We start from the raw sequence: 19011 nt of genomic DNA, 5'->3' as shown, positions 1-19011 counted from the left end.
CCCCCCCCCCCCCCCCCGCCCCGAGGTTCAGTGGCCCAGGCTATCATAGTGCCCCAACTGCTGCCGTTGTTGAAGATTCAACGACACAATCCTTACAAAGCACATGGCAGATAATACGTGCCCCATGAATGGTGGTCTTTGCCCTCCTCCTCCCCCTTCTCCCTCCTCCTTCCTGGACCTGTGGTGGCCCCCTCAGACTGAAGGAAGAAGTGACCTGATTATCTTGGAAGTGGAGAGGTGGGTGGGAATACTCCCAGAAATTGGTCAAAGGTACCTCATACCTAGTGGGCTGCTTTTAGAAGAGGTGACCTGGGTTTTTGAGTAACTGCTGGCAGGAACCGCAGACTAGAGGCACTTCCCGATCTTCCAGCCAAGCTTCCTTTAAGGATAGAAAACAGGTGCCAACTCTTCTTGACGTTTTCCCCCACTTTCCCTTTTGTCCTGTTTGGCTGATGGAGCTGTTGTTTTGACCAGCTTTTTTGCCTTTTGTTTTTTTCTTTAATCCTTGTCTCTTCGATTCACTCCCCTTTCTTTCCTGGTTTTGCTCTTACGGAAGCCGCTATGACGCCATCCAGGCGATGTACTTGCTGGTAGGTCTGAGCCTTGGCTCTGACCCTTGAGACCTGGCTGACCCCTGCAAGCTGTTTCGCCTTAGGAGCCTGTCTTCTATATGCAGAATGTGATAATACAATGCTCTGTCTTGGGGCGCCTGGGTGGCTCAGTCGGTTAAAGGTCTTCCTTTGGCTCAGGTCATGATCCCAGGGTCCTGGGATCAAGTCCTGCACCATGCTCCCTGCTCAGCGGGAAGCCCGCTTCCCCCTCTCCCGCTCCGCCTGCTTGTGCTCACTCTCTATCAAATAAATAAATAAAATATTTTTAAAAATAAAATGCTCTGCCTCATTGAGTTCTAAGGTATAAAGAGAATGTGTATCTAAAGCCCTCAGTTCAGCTCCTGGTCACGGGCAGTGACCAGTAATGGACAGCTGCTGCTCTTGTGATGCCATCATCAGCATTTTTACTGTAAAGCCCCACACCTCCCACTCACCCTTTTCAGGGCTCAGTTGAGGACGAAGAAGGAGCAGCCGTGCTGGAGATGAGACTGTGCTCACTGCCTTGTGTACTTTCAATCTGGAACAAAGGGGAGTGTACCAACTGCCCTCCTCCAGCCAGGTCTGCCGCTGCCTTGGCCCTGGGCACTGTTTTCTCTTCCTTCTAATCCTGGCCCCTTGATACCTGGGATCATGGTGGGGCTTCCTGCCAAGATTTTTGCTGCCCTGGGTGTGGTCTTAAACCCAGAACTGCCCAAACTCATGCCATGGAGCTAGTGGCAATATTTTTACAGTAGTGCTTGGAAACTGGAATCCTGGGGTCACACCCTGTACAAACAGTGTCAGGGTTGTTGGGTGACTGGAAGAGATTGACAGTAGCAGATTCTGTGGCTCCTAAGTCTAGAAGGGTGTGTGTGTGGGGGGGCATCGCTTTCTATCATTCCCAGTTCTTTTCAGGGGTTCACTAGTCTTAGTCCTGCCAGGCCCAGGGGATCTGTGTGTGTCTTGGGTAACTACCTGCGTCCTTCTGTTGCTCCTTGAGTGTAGGCTGCCTGCTGTTTACCTGGTTGGGCCAGATTTCTGATGTGGGTCGCTTTGAGGGGAGTGTCATTTTTTGGTTGTCTCTCTTGGGGGCAGGGAACACCCAACACCTTTCCCAGAGGTAGAATTTGTGGGGGTTATACTTGAGTGATGACTAATGCCGATCTTTGCGTTTTAATGACGGGAAGAAATTAGTCAGCCTGGGCACTGTTTCCATGTGACAGGGCAAAAATTTAAACACTTGCACAATGGCTTTTGTTTTGCCAGCTATTGAAGTTTGACCATCAGGCGTTATCAATAAGATCAACAGGTGTTCATCACTTTTTGGTCCTGGGAAAGGCCCAGAACAAGCTGGATTTGGCAAGATCGTGGGTCCCAGGCAGACCTGGGCCTGTTTCATCATCGCTGGGGCCATGGAGAGGCCCTGCCTCCCTCTCTCAGCCGGTTTTCCCATCTGTGAAAGGGGAGAACTGGCCCAGGTCTGTGTTTCCCAAACTTCAGTCATTCGTAAAGGAGTCACTTGTATTATTTTTGCTATATCCCATGGCTGCCTCTATTTCGTTTTTGCTTAACATTACTCCCCCCCCGCCCCGCCCCCGTAGTTGAGTCACTTTTAAAACAAATGCATTTGAAAAGGAGACTTGTGTCACTGTCATAACAAAAAAGCAGTGTCACTAGGTAAATTGGGGGTAACCATAAATAAATCCAAGGCAGTGTTATTAAATTCCAGCTAGCATCCTTGCCTGCTGTCAGCGGGGGGCCTACTCTTTGGGTTAAAAAGGAGAATTAGCCAGCGATAGGTGTTCAGAGTAACCTAGCACCACACTGAGCCTTTCCCCCGATCTAGCCAGAAGGACCGAGCAAGAATTGGAAAGAGAGTAATGTCTCAGTGATGCAAAGGGACTGATACGGGGTCACCGATAGCTCTGAGCAGTATCGGGTGGATGCTTTGATGAATACTTGCAGAGCGTTCATCGTGTGCCAGGATCTGTGCCAGGACTGGGCTAGTGCTAGGAGGACAGAGGGGAGACAGGTCACCTGTCTCGGGGGGCTTACAGTCTAAGGGGACCCTGAGATCATGACCTGAGCTGAAGGCAGATGCTTAAACAGCTGAGCCACCCAGGTGCCCTAAGAGAATGATCCATGTCCACTGTAAATAGCTAAAAACAAGATGTCCTGATATGCTCTTTACAACATGATTTTCCCCCCTCAGATTAGCATGTCCTGTAGTTTCTGCAAGCAAGATATACCCCAAGATTGGACCTTTGCAGTGCCTCCAGCTAGTGTCCAGGAATGAATGGTATTTTTTGAGGTAGTGGAGTTGAGGCTGAGTCTGATTTTTTTTTTAAATTTTATTTATGTTATTATTTTTTTTAAGATTTTATTTATTCATTCGACAGAGATAGAGACAGCCAGCGAGAGAGGGAACACAAGCAGGGGGAGTGGGAGAGGAAGAAGCAGGCTCCCAGCAGAAGAGCCTGATGTGGGACTCGATTCCAGAACGCCGGGATCACACGCTGAGCCGAAGGCAGACGCTTAACGACTGCGCCACCCAGGCGCCCCTGAGTCTGATTTTTCTGTCCATCTGCCAGCCAAGGGCAACACCTGCTTCTCTTGGGTTTCTGGGAGGAGGGAAGTTGTGGTTAAAAGTGAGAACGGGGGGCTCCTGGCTCCTGGGTGTCTCAGTTGATTAAGTGTCTGCCTTTGGCTTGAGTCCTGATCTCAGGGTCCTGGGATAGAGCCCCGCACTGGGCTCCCTGCTGTGCTGGGAGTCTACCTCTCTCTGTCTCTCCCCATGTGCTCTCTCTCCCAAATAAATAAATAAATAAATAAATAAAAACACACAAATAAATAAATAAATAAAATCTTCAAAAAAAGTTGAAAATGAGGACTGGAGTGTTGGCAGCTCTGGGGTTGAATCTGGGACTTCCTGTGTGACCTAGGATTGAGTTACAGGACTTTCCTGGAGCTTTAGTGCTCAGTGTTCTCACCTGTAAAGTGGGGATAATCATAGTTTCTTCCTGAAAGAGTGGGTGTGAAGATTTAATGAGCTAAATTTTGTGAAGTACTTGCCACATGGGAAGTATTTAGGAAGCGCTAACAGATAATCCCCCACTTCCCTGATTGAAAGGCTCAGGTATTTACTACTCTAGGCTGGTAGTGAGTGAGGTGAAGGGGATGTCAGATTTGGGGTTTGGTTAGATCATGCCGATTGGCATCAGGACATTCAGAAGAGATCTGAGGTTTGGGACAAAGGGCGCCATGACCCCTACGACACCGTGGATCGGTTAAATGAGGATGAAATGGACAGCAAGATGAGCCTTCAAGGGGGCAGGTGGGGTCATGAGACTCCTTTCAGCTGCAGGAGTGGGACCTAACTGCGGCTCGCATATGAGGAGATTGATTGGCGCCTGTCAGCAAGCGCAGACAGAGTGGGTGATGAGTTTGGGGGACCCAGCAGCTCGTCGTCAAGGATCCAGGCTCGTTACGTCTCTGCTGTCTTGGTTTCGGTAGTCCTGAGGCTGATCCCCCTGTGGTTTCCCGTAGCAGAGAGTTCCTGCGAGGTTGAGGGATAGTTTCTGGGGGTTCCTTTTAAACCAAGAACAGCTTCTCCAGAAGCTGGCAACCTCTTCTTACGTCTCATTAGCCTAAACTGGACCATATGGTGATTTCTGAACCAGTACCTGGCGAGGGGGATGAATTACCCTCAGGCCAGTGAGGCCTTCCCCGGAGCTGGGGGTGGAGTCACTTCCCTGGAGGCCTCCGGGGTCTTGTTGGGAGAGGCGGATCCAGACTCCTCTCAGGACTCTTCTAGAAAGGGCCAAGGGGGCTGGATGCTGGGTGGACCTGTTGTTCTTTGTCCATCTCTCTACCTCCTCAGCCCCTCTCTTCTATACCCACGGGCCATGCCCACACCCTCTTCTTGCCCCTGGATCCCTCCTGCCTCCTTCTGCCATGAGACCTCCTTCTCCAAGCTGAGTCATTGTAGGAATCCTACTGATGTCAACTGAGTATCATTTATATAGCCTTTATTGTTTTTTCCTCATTAGGAGTGGTTCATGTTTTTACAGAGAAGTAGGAAAATTGCATACAAGTAGTAAAAGAGGAAACATTGCTTCTTATCTCACTGTCCAGAGAAAATGAAGGAATTGTTAGCCTCCCTTTTCAGTTTTCTCTACACGTGTGTATCAATGCATTATCAGTAACTCAAGAGCTAGACTGTACGCAGTCATTTGAGGATAATTTCTGTCATTAAGTATTGCTTAAAAACTTGATTTCTGGGGTGCCTGGGTGGCTCAGTCGTTAAGCGTCTGCCTTTGGCTCAGAGAGTGATCCCAGAGTCCTGGGATGGAGCCCTGCATCGGGCTCCCTGCTCTGCTGGGAGCCTGCTTCTTCCTCTCCCACTCCCCCTGCCTGTTTTCCCTCTCTTGCTGGCTGTCTCTCTCTCTGTCAAATAAATAAATAAAATCTTTGGGAAAAAAAACCTTGATTTCTCATAATACTCCATCATAAAGAGCACATTCTTTTAAAATAAATTGTGCCAATAAAAATGGAATATACAGAGCAATAATGAATAAACTGGAACTCTGCTTAGTTTGAGTTCTTCTGAGAGTGGGCTGGACCCAAGGACCTGCACCCACATGGAGATGCCTTTTTTAGGGGAGGTGATCGCAGGAAGCAAGAAAGAACAGTGAGTGAGACGGAAGGAGGAGAAACCAGTAGTTGGGTGAGTTATCAAGGTCACTGCTGTGGGCAGCAGGGGCTCAGTTCTGTAGGGCTTCCTGAGAAACATACAGAGTGCCTCTAGAACCGTCCGCCTGGAGAAAGACAGGAAGCTGGAGGTCCTCTAGCTCCTGCTCCTCGGTGATGGAGACATTCATTCTTAAAACTTCCAGGCTGGATGCCCATGCATGTTGGCTCTGCTGGGACAAAAAGGGAAAAGAAAAGATGTGTGCTTGGGTTGGTAGGTGGTCCCCAGAGAAGGATTTGAAGTGGCACGGAACTGCTGGCCGTAACTGTGGCTGGAATCAGAAGTGGGCCAAGAAAAGGATGGACGTAGGCAACAGCGGCATTACCAAGTAAACCACCCAGGGTCAGTTTTGCAAACAATTGTTGAGCAGAAAAAGCAAATTGCAAAAAGATACCTATGCTGTGATACTGTTTATATGTAAAGTTTTACATATGTAATAGAAATACACATACGTTCATTGAAATGACCATCCCCAAACTTTGGATAGTGGTTGCCTATGGGGGGGGGTGCAGCCATGAAGGGGGGTGCAGGGTCTTTCAACATTTGTAAGATTCTATTTCTTCAGTCGCATGGTGCTTATATTATACTATTCTTTCTGTCCCCCCTTTTTGTGTGTATTTGTCGGAAATATGTCCCTTACAAAAAGTGTCTCATTTTAATGCTGGTACAACGCATTAATGAACTTGACCAAGGGAAGGGGGAAAAAGTATCCTACTTTTACTATTTTGTTGGTTTGTTTGTTTGAACGACAAGCTTGGGCCCAGCTTGTAAGAAAGAAAACAGATTGTCCTCAAGATGTCGGGATGATATTAAGACAAAAGACATTCACGCTTAGCAGGATTTCTCCCTCTCACTCCCCCAGTATGTGTTGAAACTCCTGAGCTCATAACCTTAGAACGTAAGGCCTCTCCTGTTGCTTGTGAACATGGCAGGCTTGGGTTTCTCAAAGGCAGAGAGAGAGAGAGCTTCAGACATCTGCCTCTGGGAGCTTCCCGTCAATGGCTTTTTGTCTAAGAGAAGGAGTTATTTCTCAAGGAGATACCTCAGGGGACTGCTGAAATATTTGCATTGTCCTTAAAAGTGGGTGAAAGTCTCAGATAAGTGATGGTTCACAGTGGAATGAGTGTTAAGGGAGTTGCATTCTAAGAACACCTTTGCATTATGGCCTAAATCAAGTCTGTCCATTTTGTGGTATGGTGCTTCCTGTCTCGGTTTCCCAGGCGCCTGAACATACGAGCTCAGAAGCACTTTAAAATCACTCTATTGGCATATAATCAACATACAACAAAGGACACATTTAAAAGTGTGCAGTTGGAAGGCAACAAACCCAAAAATAAGTAGGACTTCATTAAACTAAAAAGCTTCTGCACAGCAAAGGAAACCATCAACAAAATGAAAAAAAAAATCACCTACTGAATGGGAGAAGATATTTGCAAATCTTGTCTCTGATAAGAGGTTAATATCCAAAATACATAAATAACTCCTGCAACTCAATCGCGAAAGTCCAAACAATCTGATTAAAAAATGGGCAAAGGATCTTAAGACATCTTTTCTGCAGATGGCCAACAGGTGCATGAAAACATGCTCACACATCACTCATCATCAGGGAAATGCAAATCAAAACCACAAGGAGATATCACCCTATATCCGTTACAATGGCTAGTATCAAAAAGATAAGAAATAATGAATGTTGGTAAGGATGTGGAGAAGAGGCAGCCCTCATGCACTGTTGGTAGGACTTAAATTGGTATGACCGCTGTGGAAAACAGTATGGAGGTTCCTAAAACAGTTAAAAATAGAACTACTATAGCATCCAGCAATTTCACTCCTGGGTATTTATCCGAAACAAAAGAAAGCCCACTAACTCAAAAAGATACATGTACCTCCATGTTCATTGCAGCATTATTCACAACAGCCGAGATGTGGAAACAACCTAAGTGTCTATTGATGGATGAATGGATGATGTGGGGTGTGTATATATGTGCATGTGTGTGTGTGCGCGTGCGTGTGTGCGTGTGTGTATACACATACATATAATATGTAAACATATATTTGCATATAATTCAGCCATCAATAGAAGGAAGTCTTGTTATTTGTGAGAGCACAGATAGACCTTAGGAGCATTGTGCTACAGGAAGTAAGTCAGAGAAAGACAAATACTGTCTGATCTCACTTATATGTGGAATCTTAAAAAAAAAAAAAGCCCAAATTCATAGATACAGATAACAGATTGGTGCAGAAGGAGGGCCTGGGAGGTGGGTCTTGTGGGTGGAAAAGATCAAAAGGTTTTATACCTGAAACAAAATGCCAGGTATTTAATAGGTAGTCCTGGGGATGTAATCTACAGCATGGTGACTATCGTTAATATACCGTATTGCATATTCGAAAGTTGTTAAGAGAGTAGATCTTAAAAGTTATCACAAGAAAAAAAACTTGTCACCATGTTTGGTAACAGGTGTTAACTAGGCTTACTCTGGTGATCATCTCACACTATTTTAGAAAAGATAAAAGGCACTCATCTGTTGAATTGAGGGTAGAATCTCAAATTCTAAACATCAGTCGTGTGCCATGTTTCCCTAGTTTTGCTCTGAAGGAAGAGTCTTACTGAGTCTCTATTGGAATGAATTTTTAAAAAGTGTATAGTTTGCTAAGTTTTGAGATATACACACATACATACCTACATACAAACACACATTGGGAAACCGTTATCATAACCAAGATAGCGAACATACCTGTTCAGCCCGGAAAGTTTCCTTGAGCCTCTCTGCAATTCCTCCCTCCCATCCTTCCCTGCCCCTCCCATCCCCGGGTAATCACTGATCTGCTTCCCGCTGCTGTAGTTCATTTCGCATGTGTTAGAACTTTGTGTAAATGGGATGTGTACAGTATGTACTCTTTCTTGTCTGTCTACTTTCATGCTTTGGCTATCATCCTTCTTGTTGTTGCATGTGTCAACAGTTTGCTCCTTCTGATTACTGAGCAATATTTCATTGTATGGATATACCATAATTTGTTTATACATTCTTCTGTTGATGACATTTGGGTTGTTTCCAAAGAAAGCTGTTATGAACATTGTTTGTGCAAGTCTATGTGTAGACATATATTTTTCTTTTTTTCCTGAGTGAATGGTCGGATCATATAATGGGTGTGTATTTAACTTTTTTTTTTCAAAAAAAGATTTATTTGAGAGAGAGAGAGAGAGCAGGGGGAGGGGCAGAGGGAGAGAGGGAGGGAAGCAGACTCCCCACTAGGCACAGAGCCCAACACGGGGCTCCATCTCACGACCCTGAGATCATGACCGGAGCTGAAATCAAGAGTCGGATGCTGAACCCACTGAGCCACCCAGATGCCCCTGTATTTAACTTTTTAGAAAACTGCCAGACTTTTCCATTTCCACCAACAGTGTATTTGAATTCGAGTTCTTGCACATCCCAGCCGTAAGAAGTGTTGTTTTCTTAAAGACAGAATTCTTTAAGCTGGTTGGTAAAAGCAGCTGCGGTTTTGGTCAGTTTGTATTTCTCTGTCCTCTACCACAAGTTTTCCTTCTCGCCGTCATCAGATTCTGTAACTAGTTTACTGACAGGAAAAAGCCCTGCAGTGCTTACACCATGGCCGACGGGTAGAGTGCTGGGTGCTCCTTGGAAACCGAGTCTCTCAGAACCATCGTTCGAGGATAGGTGGGTGAGCTCCCATGTGCCTGTGCCAGAGACTGTGGCACGTTGGCGCTTTACATCAAGTATCTCAGTTCTAGCAGCCCTATGAAGTAGGTATTATTTCTGTGTTGCCGGTGGGGAGACTGAGGCACCGAGAGGTTTAGTGACTGGCTGCATAGCCAGGAAGCAGAGGAGATAGACTTTGGAAGTCAATGTATCAGTTAGGCTGCGTACGGTTCCACATCGTAGGAGACCCAGCTAATCTTGGCTCCTCCTCCAGAAAGGGAGTTCATTGCCTCCTGCAGCTGCCACGTCCAGGCGTAGGGCAGGCTGCAGGTGCGTTTTGACCTAGAGATTTTGAGGTGGTCAGAGCTCAGGATCTGTTCCAGGCCACACAGCCATACCCACACCTGCACCTGTCTGAGGAAGAAGGTAGGCCCTGAGGTTTGCTGGGATTGGACCAGCCTGGGGCACCTGCCCTCTCCTCAACCAGTCACTGGTCAGGGTGTTTGTTGGGATTGGCTTCACCTAGATCACCTTTCCTACCTCCCCTCCCGCCTTCACACTCCAGTACATTGAAGAGGCTGGAAGAATGGACCCTAGGGAGGCTTCTCACACTGGACCACTGCTATACTAGGTTGCTGTTGGTTCTTTAGAAACCCCCTTCGTTTTATGAAAGTCTGATGTCACTGGCTATAGTATTATATAGTCTGTGACTTAGGTTATCACCTCTTTCCCCACCTTGAAGTGGGATTGCCTCCTCCCCCCACAGGCAGATCAAACAGAAAAAAACAAAGTCAACGTGTAAATTGTAGCATGCTTGAGGGTTCTTAAAAGCTGTCTATATAATTAAAAGTTGTTAGTTAAACTTGGGTTATAAAATAAAATCTGACTTCAAATTTAAGTGGCGTAATTTACATGGTAAAACACCAGGTAACTTCCCTTGTGATACTCAGTCTTGCAGACTTGGGTCCCCATCCAAAGAAGGTGCAAAATGGCAGCTTAGTGAAAGCAAGAGGCACCCCCACCCCCCTTTCTAGGAGGAAGAGTTGAAAGAAAGAATGAATGTGTGCAGAATAGGGGGTTTGATTGCCTTCCAGGGTCCGTGTTGAAGGAGAGGAAAATGTAGCTCAGCCGCAGTGACTCTCCTCAATTAAAAACTAAAAAAAGATCGTGGTTATGGGGCTTGGACGTCTGACAAACAGCAGCCTCAGTCATTTTGAGTGTTATTCCAGATTGAAAGATTCTGTTAGGAGGAAGGTGGAAGCTTCAAGAACTCCTCATTGGACAGTCCTAGTGGCTCCTCATCACAGCCCCAACTAGAGGAGACCACCATACTTACTGGACAGATGAGTTGACCACGTGTGAAGCCTGGTCCAGCACAACAGACTCGGCCTGGGGCGGCAACATGAGAAATATTTTTATTGGGATTAATTTTCTATAAGGATGTGCTTTCAGATGAGACCATCCTTTCTCACTGGTGATCTCACCAGCGCCCTTACTCCACAAAGCTTAATTGTTTTAGACCCATAAATGTCAGCCTCTTAATGAATTGACTCAAGACTTAGAGCAAATTTGCTTTTCTTTGTAATGAATCCATGGCCTTAAATGCTCTGACTCAGGTGAAAGGGGATCCTGGAGCACAGAATGGGACGAACATGGAGTCTGCTTACCGGGTCCCATTTCTTACTCTGACTGTGCTCTTCGTTAACTCTGTCTTTGGGCCTCAGTGTTCCAGTCTGTAAACCGTGAGCAATGATCGAGAATCAGGGTCCACGTATAGCTGGCACCCATGCTGTGCTTGTCTCTCTCCGTGGCAGAGGGTCTTTTCCCACCGAGCCCAGACTGGGCAAGCATTGGAATCCTTTTCCATACGGTGCTCCAGGCAGCCTTCTGGTCCTTGAGGTGAAAGCCATTTATTGTCTTGATGAAACTACATGAACTTGAACTCCCCTTTATAATGGTTTGAGTCCTGCTCTTAAAGAGTTTTCACATCAACTGCATTGCCCCCCTTGCTGTTGACAGGGCTCCTCTCCTTGATAGACCCATACCTTGGCCCTTGTTCTTCCCTCTGCTTAACCACTCATTTTTTCCTTGTAGCTCAGGAACCAATTCCTATGCATCTCCTGTTAGAAGTCCTCTTCAAGGAGCACCTGGGTGGCTCAGTCAGTTGAGGGGCTGGCTTTTGATTTCAGCTCGGGTCATGATCTCAGGGTTGTGGGATCGAGCCCCTCATCAGGCGCCTCGCCCAGTAGGGAATCCGCTTGAGGATTCTCTCTCCCTCTCCTGCTGCCCTTCCCCCCAAATCTTTTAAAAAAACAAGAAATCCTCCTTCAAATCCCCCATTTAGAATTAGTCATTTCTTCTCTTGTGTTCCCACAGCAATGTACACACAAATATAATCCTTATAAAATGGCCATGATCCTATTTGTGACCAGACCAGCCTCTAAGCACTTTGGCTTTCTTGCATTGCCATCATGATTTCTTTTTCTTTCTTGCTTGCTGCTTGCTTCCTTCCTTCTTTCCTTCATCCTGATTTTTGCCAGACTTATTTTCTGAATATTTTTTTATATCTATGCATTTTTATTTTTTTACTTTTATTTTTATTTTTAAAGATTTAATTTATTTATTTGACAGAGATAGATAGAGAGTGAACACAAGCGGGAGGAGTGGGAGAGGGAGAAGCAGGCTCCCCGTGGAGCATGACCTGAGCCGAAGGCAGATGCTTAACAAACGAGCCAGCAGGCACCCCACATCTATGCGTTTTCATATTCGTTATTTCAAAAGGAAACTGTAGAACGCCATCGTCAATAGAAACCCACTATCACTGGCCATAAAGGAGAGGTAACTATAAAAGTAAAATCAATGAAAACAACAGTGTTACTAAATTCTAGAAAAGCTTGTTGAAGTCTCTAACCCGGAGGTCTGCTTAGAATCAGAAGTGATTCAGTATGAACCATGCAGCTCCATGCCTCATCTGCTTTGTCTGTTCGGCCCCTTCTGGGGAAAGGCTGTGCTGACTCTCAGCGGAGGCCCAGTGCCTGGGAGAGACAGCCCTCTCTCTGTAGGGTTTCATACTGGAATCCCAGCCTCCCATGGAGCACCTCTATGTACTGTCAAAAGTAAGAATTGTGTAATGATCGTCAGAACCATGGAGTGGAAAATCAGACACACGTGGCTTCAGTTTGTTCTCTGCCTCTGACGGGTGGGACGGACTCCTTGCTTTACTGGATTAGTATTTGATAGGTGAAAAAAATCTTGTAGAAAAGTAATGCCCCCCTTGAGCCAATTCTTAGGGAAAATGATGTCTTGGATGTCTATTCTTTGGGAATATCTAGGGAAGACCTGGTGGTGCAGGCATCCCATTTCACAGATGGGAACACTGATGCTCAGAGGTTAACGGCTCACCTGGAAGGGAGTCTGGGATGAAGCGAGGTTACGTCCCCACGCCTCGGTTTTGCACCTCCTAGACCTTTGCTCTGCTGTAGTTCAGGTGACTAGACTGAGCGAAACAAACCCTCTTGGGCTCTGAAAAGAGGAATTTCTCGGGGCTTTTTTCCTCGCAGAGGATTCAGAAGTGCTCTGGTTTGCTCTTGGAAGGATGCCAATCACTTGATGGCTTGTACTCCTTTCAGCCCAGAATGGTGCCATGTTTTACTGACGGGCGGGGAGCTTCCAGAAGTCTTGGGACATGCTCCCTGCAGGAAGGCGAGACCCCACACTGTGAAGAGCCGTGCAGAAGCGAGCCAGATTCTCGGGGTGCTTCTCCAGCAACTGCCCCAGCCCTGGGCGGCAGCATCAGACCTCTCCAGCTCTCCCGCAGGATTCGTGTTTGTTGAATAATAGTACACCCTGACCCAGGGAGCAAAAGCGAATAGGAGCGTCCCTGAACCCGCAGGGGGAGGGTGAGTAAACAGCTCCAGGCTACCCTGTGCAGCTGGTCTCTGGCCAGCAGCCCGATGGCCGTTGACAGTCCCTGCTTAGGGAGCCACTGGCCTTCGCGTTTAGGGGAGTAGGCAGTTTCCCGTTCTGTGCTTGCAGGCCCTGATGGGGTGGGGGTTAGAGCTGAGGACACAGTTTCTTTAAAACACATTCCCCCTCCATCCCGTTCTGTGGAGGTTGAGTGTATCTGATATTTTTGTCTTCTTTTTTCTCTACCTCTTTATTGGTTTTTTAGATCACAAAATAGGTATATGCTTGTTAAAAAAAAGGTTTGTTAAAGAAACTTAGGATTTTGAGTGCTAACCATAACGATCAATGCCCTCGTATGTACTAGGTGGCTTTTTTTTTTTTTTGGCCTCATCTCAGTTCATCTTCACACTACATCTGAGGAATGGTGTTAACCCCCATTTTACAGATGAGGAAACTGAGGCCGCATGTAAAGTCACCTTGCTGGTAAGCAAGTGGCTGTGCCTAGACTAGCAGCAGGTCCAGGCAACTCTGGAAACCAGAGCTCTGTGTGATGCCTTTCCGCACAGAAAGATTTAACTTGATTCAATATCATTTTATTTATAAGTAGAATGAGCTTGGGTTACTTATTTTCAGGAGAAAAGCCATCCAGGTGGTTATGGTTAACATAAAAAGACACGTGCACAGGGGTCTCCAAAGATGAATGGTTAGGTGTGTGCCTCTGTCCCGGGCTGCTGAGTGCCCCCGGTGTGCTCGGTTAGTCTCTGAGCCGGAGAGTAAGTTGTCGGTCTATGCTGCCCACCCACCTCAATGGGGGTAGTGGCTCGACTGGGCGGGCTCCTTGCTTTTTTTCTTTTTTTTTTGCAACCCTCCCTGCTCCCCAACCCACACCGCCTGTGGGGCAAGCTCATGAGCTCTAAGGCAGCCTTTTCATTCCTAACTTAGTTTCCAAATAATGGGTAACGTGTCCACCCCGTTGCTCTGGTCTCTTAGGCAGCTGTCGGCTGGGAAACATACCTGCCTTGAATCTGTACCTTGAGCCAAACGGCCTTGGCCTTGTCTGCAGCCACGGGATCCGCAGACCCTTCTGTTAGCAGGCCGAGGCTATGGAGCAGCTGTGAGGCTGTGCAGGGGCACCGGCTGTGTGTTTCAAACCTACCTCACGAATCCTTGCTTGGCTTGCCTCTGCCACCTTCCCTCGGGAGGCCTGCCTTGCCCATGGCTGGGACCACCCACACAACTAAACTGTCAGGCGGCCCCAGGAGGGGCTCCCCCAGCTGGGTTGCCCTGAGTGCCCTCATGGCTTTCTTTTTCGAGAGCTCTGAGACTCATTAGAGGTTGGGATTTTTGCATTCTTGAGATTCTTTCTGTGGCCAGTTTGGTAAACCGGTTCATTGCTTCAATTTCCCAGTTGAGCCCGTTCTTCCCCTTGCTCTTCAGGGGACGTCTCAGGTGCAGCCTGTATTGCATTCTCAGCAAAGCCACTGGTGTTTGGTTTGTGTGGGTTTCCTGGAACCTGGGTCGAACAAGTCTTCTAGACTCCTAAATAGTCCCTGATTCATACCAGCCTGGTTTCCCCACTTGGCTGGGGCTCCTCATTCACACTGTTGCTGGGACGAGCTGTTGCTGGGAGGAGCTCATGAGTTGTTTGTTCACCTTTTAGGAGCGTTAGTGTCTGTAGGTTTCTCTTCCCTTCTCTCTCATAGCGTGAAGGAGATCTCAGATTCTCCCCCTGCCGGTGATGTGATGCTGGGAGTGCTAATGGTGGTTAGCATGGTTCTGGGAGGGAATTAATCCCAGGAGGCCCACCATTGGACCATGTTGTGCTGTTGACCAAGGTCAGAAGGCTTCTTGTCAGTTCTTCTGAATCAGAACTAGAAAGGAATTGGGAGATCTCATGGCTTTTTTTCTGCAGTGTTTTTGAGAAAATATGCTTTAAACTCTAGCCATGGAGATTGAATAAGTCATTTTGGTGACTTGTTAGGCACCGTTCTTTCAAGCGCAAGTGAGAGGAACTCACTTGAGCTCGCTTAAGTGCAAAAGATTAGTTTTTGTTAGGAAGGGTCTATCAAGACTGATTGATTTAGTGGCAGGTGGTAAAAACCCATTTGAAGCTACTTAAAGACAAAAGAAGGACCCACTCGGCCCGGCCCGTAACTGAGAAGTTCGTAGTAAAGCAACCCTCAAGCATGGCTGGGTCTCCAGGCTGAAACAGGTAATGGGAGTTTGATCCCTGTCCTCATTTCTAGCTCTATCTGCTGGGGGTCCCTGTGGTGGCAGAATGGCCGCTGCATCTCTGGGCCTTTAGCCCTCCCAGAACTAAGCCCAGCCAGGTACGAGAGAGAATGAGGGTGGTGAGCACAGCCCTGTTTTCTGGAGCTCCTATACGAGACCCAAGATTTGCTGGTTAGGCCCCTTGAAACATCTGCCTAGTTCTGAACCAACCGCTGTGCTTAATGGGGCTTGTCACATGCACCTGTCTCATACCTGGCATCAGAAACAACCAGTGATCCCTGTGAACCACTCTGGGATCACAGATATAGGGCAGTCCGGCAGAGGGCCTCAGGGGGACTCGGAACCAGGAGTCAGAAAGCCATGGAGACTGCTTTTGCTTCCCTGGGTCTGTTCAGTTCCCCCTCTCTGTAGATGGGCCCTGCCAGCACCCCATACAGCATGGCTGCCCCATGGTTCCTGGCTGCTTACATTTCGCTCAGTCTGGCCTTGAGAGACCTCAAGGGAGGATGAGGTTCAGCTCACTTTGGAGGTTCCACCTCAGTCCATTTAGCTGTGGAGCCTGAGACTGGGCCCTTTAAGACAAATTTGGGAAGATGTGGTGTGGGGGCTGATGGTCCAGAAGCGACAGATAGGTGCTTCTCCTTATTTGGTTGAGGAGCCTTCAGATGTGGATAATAAATAGCACGAAGGGCCGCTGTCCCAAGCTGGGGGAATGTTGGATGAAGTTTGAGCCCAGCTACAGGGACGCCTGCTTCCGGCCTGGAAATGATGCCCGAGATCAGCACCCTGGGACCTCTCTGAGCTCTGCTCTCTGCTCCAGCATGGGCCCTTCCTGTGGAGGAGACGGCACTGTCTGAGAGGCATGAATGGGAATTTCCTCCTTCCAGGCCCAAGTCAGCATGACTCGGGATGGCTTTGACTGGAAAATCTGAATCAAAGAGTGTGCTGAGGCCAAGGGTTTCCCCAAACACTAATCAGCGCTGATTACTTCCAGCATATTGCCTTTGGCTCTGCAGAGAGTTTTGTCCATTGTGGCTGCAGTGTCTGGCTTGGGCTGCCCAGAAGATGAGAAATGAGTTTGTAGGGATGAGCCCCAGTGGTGGGCTGAGTCCCTGTGCCATCCTGACCTTTACTAGGTGTGAGAAACCCTAATTACCAGATTCATAGGTCATTGGCCGGCCTTTCCTCCCCTATTAGCACTTGGGGGTGGAGTTTTGCTTAAATGAAATCCTGAAAGTGTGTCGAGGAAAAACTTCTATTAAAAATCCTTGCTCAGTGTTGAAAATGACTTCTCTCCCCCACGTTTATGTCTTCTGAACAGATTCGAAATGCTAAGTATGTGTACGGTTGCCATGTTATTGAACCCCAAGATCATCTCAAGGAAATAAACACAATTCACATCTTGGATGAACTGAATGAAGTTTTATTATTAAGTTCCCGGAAATTCAATAACTGCTGTTTAAAATAGCAGCAGAAGACTTGTAATTGGCTCTCTGAATGTCTTGGAGAACCTTGAAATGCTTTCAGGTCCAGCCCTGAATTTGCAGTCTGAAGTGAAATGCGCAAGAGAGGGACAGGGTGTGCTCAAGGTCACAGAGGGAGTTGTGGTAGCTGGACTAGAACCCAGGCCTCCTGGGTCCCAGGTCACAGAGATTTGCCTTGTCTTAGTCCTGTAACTGTCTTCTGCTAAGAAGAGTAAGACAGAGCTTGTAGCCTGGAGGAATATATAGGATTTAAAAACAAAACAGAACAGGGGCGCCTGGGTGGCACAGTGGTTAAGCGTCTGCCTTCGGCTCAGGGCGTGATCCCGGCGTTATGGGATCGAGCCCCACATCAGGCTTCTCTGCTGGGAGCCTGCTTCTTCCTCTCCCACTCCCCCTGCTTGTGTTCCCTCTCTCGCTGGCTGTCTCTATCTCTGTCAAATAAATAAATAAAATCTTTAAAAAAAAAAAATAAATAAAAATAAAAACAAAACAGAACAAAACACCTCTACTGAGATATAATTTACACACCGTCAAATTCACCCCTTCGAACTGTACAATTTTTAGTATATTCACAGAGTTGTACAGCCATCACCACTACATAATTTTAGAATATATTATCCCGTCCTCTCCCCCCGCCCAGAAACCCTGCACCCATTAGCAGTTACTCCCCACTCTCCCCTCCCCCCAGGCCCTGGCAGCCACTGGTTTACTTCTGTATGGATTTGCTGATGCTGGACATTCGTATAGTGGAGCCGTACAACATGTGGTCTTTTGTGACTGGCTTCTTTCACTTAGTAAAATGTTTTCAAGGTTCAAACATGTTGTGTCCATACTTCATTCCTTTTTATGGCCAAATGTGGGAATCAAGCCTATACAGGGCTTGAATTTGAAAATAAAGCTGTAAAATTTTCAGGTTTATTTTTCCTTTGCCTGGCAAGCTTTCTCCTGAGGGGTCAGTCGCTCTACATTTGAAGATGAAATGAGAGACTTTCTCAGCCTCCCTGCACCTAAGTAGTTACTACTTTCTTTAAATGTTTTGACACCTGGAGGAAAAGTTGGTTTGTGGAAGAATGTATGTTCTTTCTTGTATTGCCAAGAATATTAATACATGCTAATTAATACTCTCCAGAGCCCGAGTTATAATGAACTTTTACCTTCTATTTATTTTCCAAGGGTTTGACTTATTTTTTCAAAAATTAAATTTTTGCAGTAATGTAATTTTCCTTCCCTTTCCCAAATTCATTGGAAGTTTTCAACCCTCCAGTAGGGAAGAAGAGTGTAGCAAACTCCCATAGAACCTTCCCTTAGAGTCTCCAGTTGTTAACGTCTGGCCACATTGTTTACTTTGTTACTCTCTCAGGATACACATCACACACCAATCTCTTATTGAATCATTTGAAAGTCTCGAGCACACGGTGTGACCACTCACCATCTCCCCCCACAATACTTCAGCAGATGTCTCTAAGAAAAAGGCCATTTTCCTAACCACAGTGTCACTGCATACCCAAGAGGTTAGCACTGATACAATAATATCTCGTATGAAATTTCTCCAAATGTTCCTGAGTGTCCTTTATGGTCTTTATTTTATTTTATTTTATTTTATTTTTAAAGATTTTATTTATTTATTTGACAGAGACAGCCAGCGAGAGAGGGAACACAAGCAGGGGGAGTGGGAGAGGAAGAAGCAGGCTCCTAGCTGAGGAGCCTGACATAACGCTGGGATCACGCTCTGAGCTGAAGGCAGACGCTTAACGACTGCGCCACCCAGGTGCCCCGGTCATTATTTTTTTAATCCAGGAAACAATGAAAGATTACTCAGTTGGATTTTGTTTCAAAGTTACTTCATCCTAAACTTTAGAACGCACCCATATCTTTAACATTTTTTGGTTTTGGTCTTTTCTGACATTGACATTTTTGAAGAAGCTAGCCCAGTTGCCTTGTCAAATGTTATGTGCAGCAGAATTACAAGGTGGGGAGTGGTGGGGGCGTGCAGGGTGGTGGGGAAGGTCTTTGTAAGATGAACATTCTGCTTCTGGAAGCCACTGTCGGGCCTGAGTCTGCATTTCTAGCAGGCCTCCAGGTCATGTCAGCTGTTCTTACCTGCAGAGCACACTTGGAGTAGCAAGGCTGTGAAATATCCATATTCTGGATTTGTTTTGTTTCCTCATGATTAGTTCAAGCTAAACATTTTTGGCAAGTGCACTTCCAAAGAAAGTCGTGAATGTGTCCCATTGCATCCCAGCAGGAGGTACATCGGGTCAGTTTGTCCTGTTATTAGCGACGCGAAGTGCCATCTCTTGATCCAAACAGTGTTTGCCAGCACTCCACTGAAATGCTACGTTTCTCCTATTGTAATATTTTTAAAAAATATTTTATGTTTAAGTAATGTC

At 46.7% G+C, this 19011-nt stretch overlaps 1 protein-coding gene and 1 long non-coding RNA gene across 3 annotated transcripts in view; both read left to right on the top strand.

Annotated features, from left to right (window-relative positions):
• The window catches only part of FLNB (filamin B), a 139413-nt gene that overhangs the window by 11771 nt on the left and 108631 nt on the right, over positions 1-19011 (top strand). The window lies entirely within an intron of this gene.
• On the top strand, positions 1047-5524 carry LOC121102489. The gene is made up of 2 exons (XR_005834541.1): positions 1047-2712; positions 3146-5524. It is a non-coding gene; the product is annotated as an uncharacterized LOC121102489 (long non-coding RNA).

This window comes from Ursus maritimus, unplaced genomic scaffold (genome assembly GCF_017311325.1).
Source record: "Ursus maritimus isolate PB19 unplaced genomic scaffold, ASM1731132v1 scaffold_14, whole genome shotgun sequence".
NCBI classification, from domain to species: Eukaryota; Metazoa; Chordata; class Mammalia; order Carnivora; family Ursidae; genus Ursus; species Ursus maritimus.
This window is presented reverse-complemented; position numbering and strand designations above follow the sequence as displayed.